Raw genomic sequence first — 11,557 nt, 5'->3', positions numbered from 1 at the left:
GAGAGATCAGAAATGGGCACAGGGTGATACAGAGAAGGGTGATTTCAGTGACTGCAATGCGAAGCTGGAGGAACCCCACTGACACTGAAATCTGGGCCTGATCCTGTGTGAGTGTGTGAGAGAGAGAAACATGTGACTCAACCAAAGAGGGCGTAACAAATCAAAGGAAAATGCCTAATTGAATGGAGATGGGAAGAGATGGGAAGAGACGGGAGCAGAGGTGTTTCCTTTGCCTTCTGGGTTGGTGAGCTGTTAAGCTCCCTATGGGTGGCAGCCTCCCATCAGACCACCTGCAACTTGGCTGTGATACTCCTGGCTTCCAGGAACAAGCTCTTGGTTATATCAGGACGTGAAAGCATTGTCTTGCAACCATCCGTGTGCAGCACCCTGTGGAATGCAGTCCTTTAGCCAGGGCAGCCCTGTCCATGCTTTCTTCAGAGTGGTGTGATGGTCCCTTTAGCCATATATAGGGCTAGTTATATATCATGTGTGTATATTCGTTTCCAGTATTTGCAAGCAATGAGTAACTCTGTAATCACATTTTGCTCTATTCTGGTATCTTTCATCCGAAGCCCTCAAAGCTCTTTACAAACATGCATTAATTGTGACAATGGCCTAAATGCCAATAATAATAATAATAATTAAGAAATGATAATAAACATAACGCTTTGTGTTTCTAATAATGCCTTCCAGCCGAGGATCTCAAAGCACGTTCCTGCTCTTTCCCCTGGGGCTCAGGTGAGCGCTCTCACCTGAAGAAGAAACTGTGACCTGGGGAGCATTTCAGAAGTGGCTAGTGATATCGGGTGTCCGACGTGTGACAACTCTGCCTCATTTTCAAAGGTGCTGAGTGATCACAATTCTAATGAGGTTAATGGGAGCGGCGCTCCTCTGAAAGCCAGCCCCAAGCCGAGCACCCCAAAATCAGAGGCCACTTTTGACTCAAGTGACTCCTGAAGGTGTCTGTGGCATAGCAAGAAGCAGAATTCAGGTCCCACTCTTAACCCCCAGCCAGAAGTATCTGCTATTTTCTTGTAGTAATAAGAAATGTATCATCATCCCACCTTCTTCCCTCTCTGGCAGTTCTTAATGTGACACGTGTCACCACTGGTTAGCTACAGAGGCTTTCAGACACACAGTATCTCTGCTAACACTTCAAAGAGGTAAAGAATCCAAGTCCCGAGATATTTCAAATTCAAGATACTTTATCAGTGTTTCAAGCCAGACAAAGGGTTATCGAAGAGTGATTGAGGTAGAAGCCTCAGGTCTGGGTCCCGGGTTGCTGTAGCAAGCATCTGGAAGCTGCTGGGGTTTATCTTCTGTCCATTTGTCAGCATCGCTGATGGTGGCAGGGTGTTAAACTGTGAGGTGCTGTTCCTATCAACTCACTCCTTTCCCTGCAGGCCACGCACAGGTTCTCCTCATTGCTTTTTAATGTGAAGTCTTTTATCATTTCTGATCATTGGAGGAAATATCATTTTTGCCGACCCCGGGACTCTGGAGTAGAAAAGTGACTCCGTTTCAATTTCTCCTCTGTCAAATTGGTTGCACAGTTGTTCCTGTCTGGGTTTGCGCTGTGCTGCAGGGAATGCAAGGGAGAAACAAATGTTTTCACAGGAAGTCAGGAGAGAAATGGAGTGACACAAGGAGCCTGGGGCAGGCAGGAGACGAGGCAGAGGAGAAGGCTCTTGCATACGGATTGGGGGATTGTGTTGGGAACTTGGGGCCAGAAGGGAAACCAATGCTACATGACGTGAAGGGAGCCAAGAAAGTCGTACGCTTGTGGACTGGAGCTAGTGCACCGAGGGGTTGCAGAATAAAGAAGGCAGTTTTGAACTGGATCCCGCCGTGAGTGGAGTCGCCAAGGCAGGGGTTTGAGCAGGAGGTTACTGAACATGGTGTGGCCTGTTGCACTCAAACAGCCACACCATGTGCAGCCACGCACGAGGGAGCCGTGGCTGCACTCCATCTCCACGTCCGAACGTAGGCACAGCCTGCGTCTCCCCGTCACACGCAGCCCCCCGCGCTCGGAGGTATGTGACCCGCATGGCGTTTAACAGGACCGTGCCTCCCCCTGGAAGGAGCCGTGGGGTGTGAGGGGGGCTGAGAGGGGGGCTGCCGATGGGAGAGGGGAAAGGGGGCTACAGTATGTGTCTGGGGAGCGGGGGGGGGACACAGTAGGGTTGCTGTCGGGGCGGGGGGGGCTGCAGAGAGCTCTTAGGGGCCTGGACAGCCCCCAGCTCCTAGCCCAGACCCCCCCTGCTCCCCCCTGCCAGACTCCCCCCGCCCCTCCCCCCTTTCGCAGGCTCCTCCCTCACCTGCATGACCTCATCCAGGTGGGCACCTCCCCACTTGCCTCGGGGACACACCCTCCCCAGCCTTCCGCCACGCGGACCGCCCTCCCGGACGTCCAATCGCCTCCCGGCTGCCCAGCGGCTAGCCAATCCGCGTCCGGCCCGCGTGCCCCGGCCGCCCTCTGCTCGGGAGGCGGCCAATGGGGAGGCGGGCCAGCGCGCCAGGTGGCGGCGGAGGCCCCGCCCCTGCCGGGGTGAGGGAAGGGCGAGCGGGCCAATGACGGGGCGGCGCCGAGCGGGCGGGGCCGGTGTCCATGGGGACCGTCGGGGGCGGGGCTGCGGGCTCTGCTCCGCCCGCCTTTTGTTCGCTGGGTGCGGGCGGGGCGGGCGCCAGTGCCGGGCAGGAGCGGGCGGAGCAGGAGCGCGAGCGCGGCGCAGGTGAGGCGAGGGCTCGCGCGGGGGGCGCGTGAGGGGCTGAGGCGGATCCGGTCCGGTCCTGGGGCGGTTCCGTCCCCCGGGGGGCGCAGCGGCCCCGAGCCCCGCCCCGGCTCGCTTCCCTCCGAGCTGCCCCTGTCCGGGCGGGCAGCGCCCGGGGGTCCCGGGCAGGGCGCGGGGCGGTCCGGGCAGGTGACCCCCGCCCTGCCCCAAACACCCGTCTCCAAACCCCCCCCCCTTCGCACGCACTTGCCCGGCCCGGGGCTCGCGGGGCATCCGAGCTCCGAACCCCCCCGGCGGGCCCTGGCCCGGGGCTCGTTCCCGGCTGGGACGGGCGCTTTGCAGGGTCCCTGCGCCACGCTCCGTGCGAAGTTGTTTCGCCAGGAGACCCCCTTGATCTGGGCTGCCCGGTGCAGGAGCTGCGGCGAGCTGGGCGGTGCACGGGACCGAGAAGCCTGCTGCGTATTAAAGACCCGCGGTGTAAACTGGACTTTCTTGGGTGCTCCGACGTAATGAGCTGTTTGCTAATTCAGGAGATCTGGGGGACAGGCGATGCAGCGTGATGGACTCGTGACTGACACACATCCCTGAGCGAGATGTTCTGCAAATCCACTTCAACCGGTCCTTGAAATTAGACCCTTTTTTTTTCAAGCTCATCATGGGGGTTGCCTGTTCTCGTGCTTGAATTCCCTGGGAGCAAGTTCGCAAATGGTCTCCTGGCCTTTCGGTGAGCGTTCAATCACTGCTCCCCTGATTGTTATGGGAGGGAGGGCGTGAGAGCGCTCACACTCAGTGCTCCATATGCTAACATAAGATGGCAATTTCTTTCTGAGGCATGAGCAACACGCACTCAAAATCGTCCCCCTGTATAACTGACAGTGCAGTGGATCAACCGACAGCCAGCTTCCAGGATGAAGTTGCCGTGGGGCTGCTTAGAAGTGTTTGACCTCTTCACTCTCTGAGGTTGCTGTAATCCTGTTCATGCATTTATTATAAAATGATCACAACTTGCTTTATTGGTTAGCATGCAGCGAGTCTGACCGATGTGGTGTTTCTTGCAAAACACAGTAACTGGTGCAGGTGCAGGGTCTGGACATTTGGCTCCCAACGCTTTGAGATCTTTGGAAGGAAGATCCTATACAAGTGAACAGTGTTGACTCTTTTTAATTAAATTGCCTGACTGGAGTCCCCTGCAGTCACATGGCTTGTAGTGGTAGAGACTTGACTTGCAAGCAAGTGGACACCTAGATTGCAAGTTAAAATTGTTTGCCATGCAATTCGCAATGTAGGCTTGGCCTATGCTTGAAAAATCTCTTGGCATATCTACGCGGGTTGGGGCCTGAAAAAACCACACCCCAGTGTAGATACTATACAGCTGTGTTGATGGAAATAGTTCTGGGAGGGGGTGGTCCTCCACTGACTGCAAAACTCCTTCAAGGAGGCTGTGTCTACACTGCGTGGCTATGCTGGTCTAGTCTCCTTGGTGTGCACACCCCCTCAGTGTCCCTTGTCGCTTTTCAGAGCGCATGCCTGCTTGTTCTCTGCAGCATGGTGACGGCACAGCCTATGTCACCCCTTCAAAGCTGAGTTTGGGCCCTTATTAATAGGTCCCTACCAAATTCACTGTCCATTTTGGTAAATTTCACGGTCAGTTTTAAAATCCATGGTTTCAGAGATTTAAATCTTACATTTGATGTTGTCACAAAGCATGGCTGTTTTTAATAAACAAATAAATAAAATGTCAACATGTGAAGCTCTTTAGGCAGTGTTTCTCGAACTGGGGGTCCCAACCCAAAAGGAGGTCACAAGGCTATTATGGGAGAGGGGTTGAAATATTGTCACCCTTACTTCTGCGCTGCCTTCAGAGCTGGGTGGCCAGACAGTGACCGTTTCTGGCTGGGAGCTCAGTTCTAAAGGCAGTGCCGCTGGCTGTCATAGCACAGAAGTAAGGATAGAAATACAGTGACCCCTCCCACCCCCCACAATAGCCAGGTTTCACAGTGGAGACCAGAATTCATGGTCTGTGACACATTTTTCACAGCTGTGAATTTGGTAGGGCCCTATTTATTTATAAGAGCTTGAACCTGTTCGTTACACTCTGCAGCATGTTGAAGTAAAGTAACTTTAGAGCCCAAAATCTTGTGTGTTCTCATCTTGTTGCCAGGAACTGTCCTTAAGTGAGAGGGAGTTAGTAGTTGAGTGTGGAAATATGCAGGACTTCGAGTGTGAGTAAGGAGTGAAGGAATACACCCAAACCTCATCTGAGTTGAAGGTAAAAACGGAGGATGCGAGTGAAAAAGGAAGGAATCCAGGGGGTAAAATTAGACGCATGTTCAGTCTGCCATGCTGCCCGGCTTTGGGGGAACCTGGCACTGGTAGAGGAGAGGGTGTTCTAATTGTATTAGCTAAATGATTAGCTTAATTAATTTGGTTTGCAGCAAAGATGAAAGGACAATGCCAAATTTTGGTGTTGCTGGGAGTTGCTTGGGGGGAAAAAAGCTCTTGTATAAGGAACCTGAAAAGAGAATCTCAGTAGAAAATTGCTGTCATAAAATCAGTGTGAACATGTATGTGTAAACGCCCCGATGTACTTGGCTCTCAGCGGGGAGGGTGCATATTTAATTGGTAAAGACCGTGAGAGTTGCATGAAGGGGAGTCCCGGTAGAGTGCTTGGTGCTGTCCATAACAACGGAATATAGACTTGATTGTGCGTTGTAAAAGACTGAGGGCTTGTCTGCTCTTGAAATGCTACAGTTGTGCTGCTATAGTTCCTCAGTGTGAGGACTCACAGGAGGGGTTCTCCCATCCATGTAGTTAATCCACCTCTCGAGCGGCTAGGTTGTTGTCTACATGAGGGTTTAGGCTGGTTTACCTGCATTTTTCAGGGGTGTGGATTTTTCACACCAGACCTGGCCTCAGACTGTTCTATTGGTGTGAAGTAACTGAACACAAAGCATTGTGTCTTTGCACTTTCTATCCTGGGTTGATATCCACCCCAGTGTGGAAAACTGACCGAGCATCAGGCATGGAAAAAGTGGTGGCTAGTGGGAATCTTGAAGTAGGTGTGATGCTGTACCATTGATTTAAACCCTCTATTCTCAGTGAATGTTGTAGCAAAGCCTGCTTAGAACCGAACTGCAGAAAATACAAGATGTATGTGAAAGATGAGACTTCTTGTGGTTTTCTTGGGTAGAAATTAAAAGTTTGGGAAGAGTGAAAGAAATAAAAACATCTTTTCATAATAATACCAAGCGTTCTGAAAGCGACCAGTGTTCTGCAAAGTATGTAAAGATGCCCTTTTCTTCCAGGCCAATAAATATTCTCAGTATGGTGCCTGGCAATGCTGAAAATGTGCTATTTATTTCCAGGATCTCAGTGTCCATGTTCTGAATTCTCAGGGAGGGCGGTGTTCACCTGGGGTGTATCCCCAGCAGGCAGAACAGCATATTCCTTCACCAGGGTGGATGGCAGGATTGTGAGAGTTTTGAAAGAGGCGAGGAGGCACTCAATTGCTGGGGCTGTGTCTTGGGAACTTTCTGAAATGAGTCATGCTGATCTCTGCCTGAAGGGAAACAAAGTGCTCGCTTGTGTGTTAGCTCCATGGGTCTCTAAAAATACGTTGGGGGTGACGTCAGTGAGTACTCTGAGCTCGCGGGTCAGGTGTTAGTGCATTCAGGGCGACTTTCAAGTCAAGCATTAACAACTCTGGCTGCGGCAGTCCCAGTTAAAAAGCAAAGAATGTCCGTTTGAAATGTGAAGTAGCAGGTTATCTGTGTCTTGCCCACGCTGCACCTGTTTGTGCGCCTGATTAAAGTAGACATGTTCTTGCAGGGAACTAGTGAGCTCCAGCGGGTAGGGTAGTGACTCCTTGGTTCTGTTCTCAGTTCTAATATAGTCTCTCTGTGACCTTGGGTGAGTCGCTCCATGCATCTGATGAAGTGGGCTCTAGCCCACAAAAGCTTATGCCCAAATAAATTTGTTAGTCTCTAAGGTGCCACAAGGAATCCTCATTGTTTTTTCTTCCCCTGGGTCTGTTACCCCATCTGCAAAATGGGGATACTGATGCTCAGACGCGTTCTCTGGAGCACCGTAAGAGCTTCGTCAAGCCAGTGTGTCTTCTCCCCAGGCGCACTAGTACTGCGGCTGGAAGAGCAAGACTGGGCCAGGGAGGTTAAAGAAGGGCAGAGGGACTAAGGAGAAGCTGGAAGGAGATGTTAAGGGCTTGATCCTACTCACATGTGTTCTTCTGTCTTGGAATCTCCTTGAAACTCCCACAAGCAAGCACTTGTTTGCAAACCGGAGTTCCCCCGACACCCTGTAGTAGCTACAGATGCCCGCGAGCCCTTGAGTTCCTATGGTATGTGCCCCAGGAAGTAGCAGGCTCTCCGGGCAATGCATGACCCTTTCCTATTCAAATACTTGGACCTGTCGCAAGTCAAATTTGTCCCTCATTCTCTCCTGCCAGCTGCTGTAACGGGTGGCTCTCTGCACCTAGACGGGCTTTGTGCCGAGTATTGACTTTTCCATCCCCCGCCAACACGGGCTCCCTTCCACATGCAGTTGAATGAAACAATTCGGTGTTTCTCTGCACCATCTTTCTCTGAAATCCTTCCCTTGCTAGGGGCACTGCCCTCTAGAGGCATTGATGCTAGAGCTGAAGTAGTCTTGTCCACGTGCACGTGACATAAGCTCTTCTTGAAACAAAACCTTTGCTTAAGCTATGAAGACTCCATAGTGCTGCTACTTGTAGCTAATTCCTGCATTGCATTGTTAAGAGCAGATTGTAGATCCAGCAAACCCACCACTGCGCCTTGACACAACTGGCACCCTGCTTCTCTGGTATTTGTGCTACTTGTTCACCTAGGGTAGTGAAGCCATAGCATGCACGGTCCTTCTACCTGTTAATGAAAGCCCCATATCCCAGCTTGGAGGTGAAGTTCAGAACCCAGTAATGATGCTGTTTGGTTCTTTTAGTATTGGAGATGGTAACTCTGAGAGCATAAATGGCCTTGTTGTAGTCTGACTCTGCTGTAATGAACCAAAAAAAGAAGTCTGTCTCCAGCAGTCTTGCTGTCCAGACTTTATTTCTCCACCTCTGCCCTCTGAGTGTTGATGAAATACTGGAGTGAAGAAGTGCTAACACCAAGTAGTCATCTGGGCACTCTCACTCACCCGTCAGCTTGGGATTGGAGAATCTCTAGCTCTCTTCCCATGGGTGTTAAGAGATGTGAGAATTTCCAGGGGGGATTTAAAAGCAACAATCTTCTTCAGGGATTGGATGGAAGCCCCTGCTTTCCAGCTGTATTCCTAAATGGGGTTGGTGCGCTGTGGGGGTCCCTGTCACTTAACCAAGGTCCCTGCTGTTTGTAATAGAGGCAAAAGACTCCAGTAGATACGTTCGTTCTCCGATAACGGATTTGGAGAGGTTTAAAGGTCCATTTTCATGTCCTTTGTTAATGTTTATTGAAGTAGGCTATAAAAGTACAGAATACCCAATTAAACTGTCTTTGTGCATCCTAAATCTGTAACTGTTCATCGGCTTGGAAGGGTTCCAGAAAATGTCATGGAAATACCCCTTTTACTGCAAATTTGGTTTAAGTGGGTTTGGCCATTAAGCTATAGGAATGCAAAAGCTTGTGGGTTAAAATTAAAATGGCTTTTTTTGTGCTTTGCAACTTCACTATTGTCTTATGTTTTTTTTAGGTGGCTGGGTTAATGCGAACAAATTGCTTGGGCCATTTTGGGGGAAACTAGTTTAAAAATGCAGCTTGAATTATGGCATGTAGGAAAGTGGGTCCCAGTAACCTCCCCTTCTCAGGCTTGTCAGAGAGTCTGTGCAAAACAGCCACTGCACAGCGGCCACTTTAGAACAATAGATTTGTATCTTCTATTGTCTCAGCAACCCATGAGTGATGGGCGTATCCTCCCCAAGTCAGCTTCTTTCAAACAGGGCTATCGAAATAAACGGCGTGTGTGTCTACACAGCCCTTGCAGCGAGCCTCCCAGCCCGGGTCGGGGGGACAGGGACGGGACGGCCTTGGGCTAGCGGGTCTCGGGCTAGTGCTCCAAGAATAGCTGTGTAGACAGCGCTTTGAAATTGCAGCTCAGGCTCTGAAACCCACCCCCTTCCCTAGGCTTCAGAGCCCAGGCTCTAGCCTGAGCCACAACTTCAAAATGCTGTTTCCATAGGTGTTTTCAGAGTGCTGGCGAGAGCCCTGCGAGCCCAAGTCGGCTGACCCACGCTGGATGGCTTCCCAGGGGCTCCCTGGAGAGACCCTAATGAACAGTCAGGATGGACGAGACCAGTGCTTAACCTCCCCGTGCTTTCAACCAGCAGTCCTCCAGAAGGAGGGCTGCGTGGCTATTGAAAACTTAACTGGGCAACTTGCTGGAGAGGTGGAGGGTGTTGGTGCCATGGGTAACGGTGTCAGGAAGAACAGACTTCCTCTGCCTGCTCATGAGAACAGGGGATGGAAAGCCCCCAGTGTCACTGCAGACCTGGGCCAAGTGTTGCAGTCGGAGTTCTGAAGAGCTCTCTAACCTCCTCCTCCTCTCCCCTCCCCCCAGCTGGGTAGTGGTAAAAAGGATTTAAAAACAGATCTGTTAAACGTGACAACATCTCTCCAAAGTAACCTCCTGCCATAAGCCCACTAAAGCAACCCTCTGCCTGTCTTGGAGGAGTCTCCCCAGCAATGAGCAATCCTGCACAGCTGAGGAAAAAGGCCACTTCCTTCAGAACTGAGAGGAGCGGAAACTCCATTGATAGCATCGCTGTGTTGCTTAAATCGTGATGTGGACATGACCAACCCTGCCGGTGCAGGGCTGCATTTCCAGGGGCAAAAAAGGATCTTTTGGGGGAATCCTCGGAGTAAGTTGAACACCTCCCAAATCCACGGCCACTGCACACAGTTGAGAGGTTACAGCCGTGTCTCATGTTACAGCTTCCCCAGTTGCTTCTACCACCTCTGAAGCTGATTCTCCTTCCGTATAGTTGCAGACCTTGAACAATTTCCCCTTTAGTCCCAGGTAGTATTTATCCTTGATAATGCTCAGTACAGTCCTAATTGCATTAGCTGGCTTCCCCCCACAAATCCATGATCGGGTTCAGGAGCTGGGATCAGCAAGATTTTAATGATTGTGAGGCTTTTCCAACTTTGAGTTTGGTCCTGTTGCTTCTGTAGTTTCTCTCTAAGCCTGTGGTTTTCTTGTGCAGTGTAGGATTTGGCTTTTTACTACACTTCAGCTCTGGATCAGTGTCAGAAAACACTTGGGTCTTCCATAGCACGGTGATCAGAGCTCTTAAAGCACTCCACAAAGGAAGGCATCCCCCTGCGGTAGATAGGGAAACTGATGTCTTTTCTACATTTAAAAAAAAAAAAAAGTTGCACAGATTTAAGTGTCCACACAGTTGCTTGCATCAGTTTTTCTGTTGCGCTTCAATCTATTCCTAATTGATGTCAGCCAAACCAAAAGAAGTCACTCTTAAACCAGGCATGTCCACACATGGGTTGTTGGTGGTGTAACAATCAACTTAACTCTCCCCCCCCCCCCCCAAAAAAAAAATTAATCTAGTGCAACTTTCTTCCCCAAGACAAGCCCAAAAGCAGAGTGATGTGTGATGCCCAAGAGGTGGCAGGACTGGAAATAGAATTTGTCTTTTGACTCCCAGTCTAGTGCCTGATCCACAAGACCGTTCTGCTTTTCACCGTTAGTCCAGGTATACTCATTGTGAATCTGATTAGAGACCTTTGACCCCCACCTTCATGTCTGAGAAGAATTGTGGCTATTTCAGAACACTGGCAGACCTTCTGTAGTTTCATGGGACCAGTAGCTCTTCGCCAAGTTCCTAGCTGTCCCTTCCCCCATCCAGCGTGACACACGCAGCAGGTGGTTCGGAGGAGCAGTTGGAGTTGATGATTATGTGGGGTAGCAGGAGTATTGTATCTGCACGTAGAAAAACTGGCAAAGGAATCCTCAAAACCTGACTGTAGCAGCTTTAAAAGTGTGTGCCGTTTGCACAGTGGCAATCCCCAAAACCAAGTGCAAAATATTTCAGGAACTTGGAATCCTGGGGATGTGGCCTAAAACCAGTGTGGCAGGGCTGCAGTGAAGAGGGAAGTTCTTGTGAGTTGCTTGTTGCTCCTTTAAGCAATGTCCACACTAGGAAAAAGATGAGTGTTTTAACATGTTACCTAACATGTCGTCAAACACGTGTGAAATCCCAGTGTGGACAAGGCAAGGTCATAGTTTTAACACGTGTTAGCTGGTCGTGGTAAGTCATGGCAAATAGCGAAGATCTGGCTTAGCTAGATTGGGTTTCCTTACCGGTTCTTGACAGTAATGGCTGAGAGCTATTCGATAGAAACTAATGTTTGTGCTCTCGCAAAGGGAGGTGCTTTCTTCACTGACAAATTAAAAAAGAAGTCTGCCCCGCTTCGCTGGAGTGATTGCTCCTTCCTGACCCTGGTGTAGCTTATAACCAAAAAGCACATCGCAGGTAGCTGCAGGTCCTGTCTCTGACTGTTTAACTGATCTCATCTAAAGATGTAAATGTTTTCAGGCATGAGCTTGCCTGGTCTAATTAGCTTGTCAAACGTCAGTTGAATGTCACATTAATTTTGGAATCTGAAAGTGCTGAGGAAATGTTTCAGGTTAGGCACGTAAGCTGGTAGCAGGAATAGGATTAGGTTTTGTATGATCCTTCTCTGCATACCTGAAAGTGCTTTGCAGTCAGAAATAAGCTGTGGTAGTGAAGGGTGCAGGTAGTCAGCAGTCATACATGATGAAACAGGAAGTCGTTGGACTTCTCTTCTCCACTGTCTCACGCG

At 50.3% G+C, this 11,557-nt stretch overlaps 1 protein-coding gene across 1 annotated transcript in view; it reads left to right on the top strand.

The window, feature by feature from the left end:
• The first annotated feature begins 2,623 nt into the window (after nucleotides 1–2,623).
• LOC117869441 (keratin, type I cytoskeletal 14-like) overlaps nucleotides 2,624–11,557 on the top strand; it is a 70,050-nt gene continuing 61,116 nt past the window's right edge. The window contains exon 1 of the mRNA XM_034756278.1: nucleotides 2,624–2,732. The gene's annotated coding sequence lies outside the window, so the exon portion shown is untranslated. The remainder of the gene's footprint in view (nucleotides 2,733–11,557) is intronic.

The sequence above is a fragment of the Trachemys scripta genome, chromosome 23 (genome assembly GCF_013100865.1).
Source record: "Trachemys scripta elegans isolate TJP31775 chromosome 23, CAS_Tse_1.0, whole genome shotgun sequence".
NCBI lineage: Eukaryota > Metazoa > Chordata > Testudines > Emydidae > Trachemys > Trachemys scripta.
Note: the sequence above shows the minus strand (reverse complement) of the source record. Positions and strands in the feature narration are given on the sequence as shown.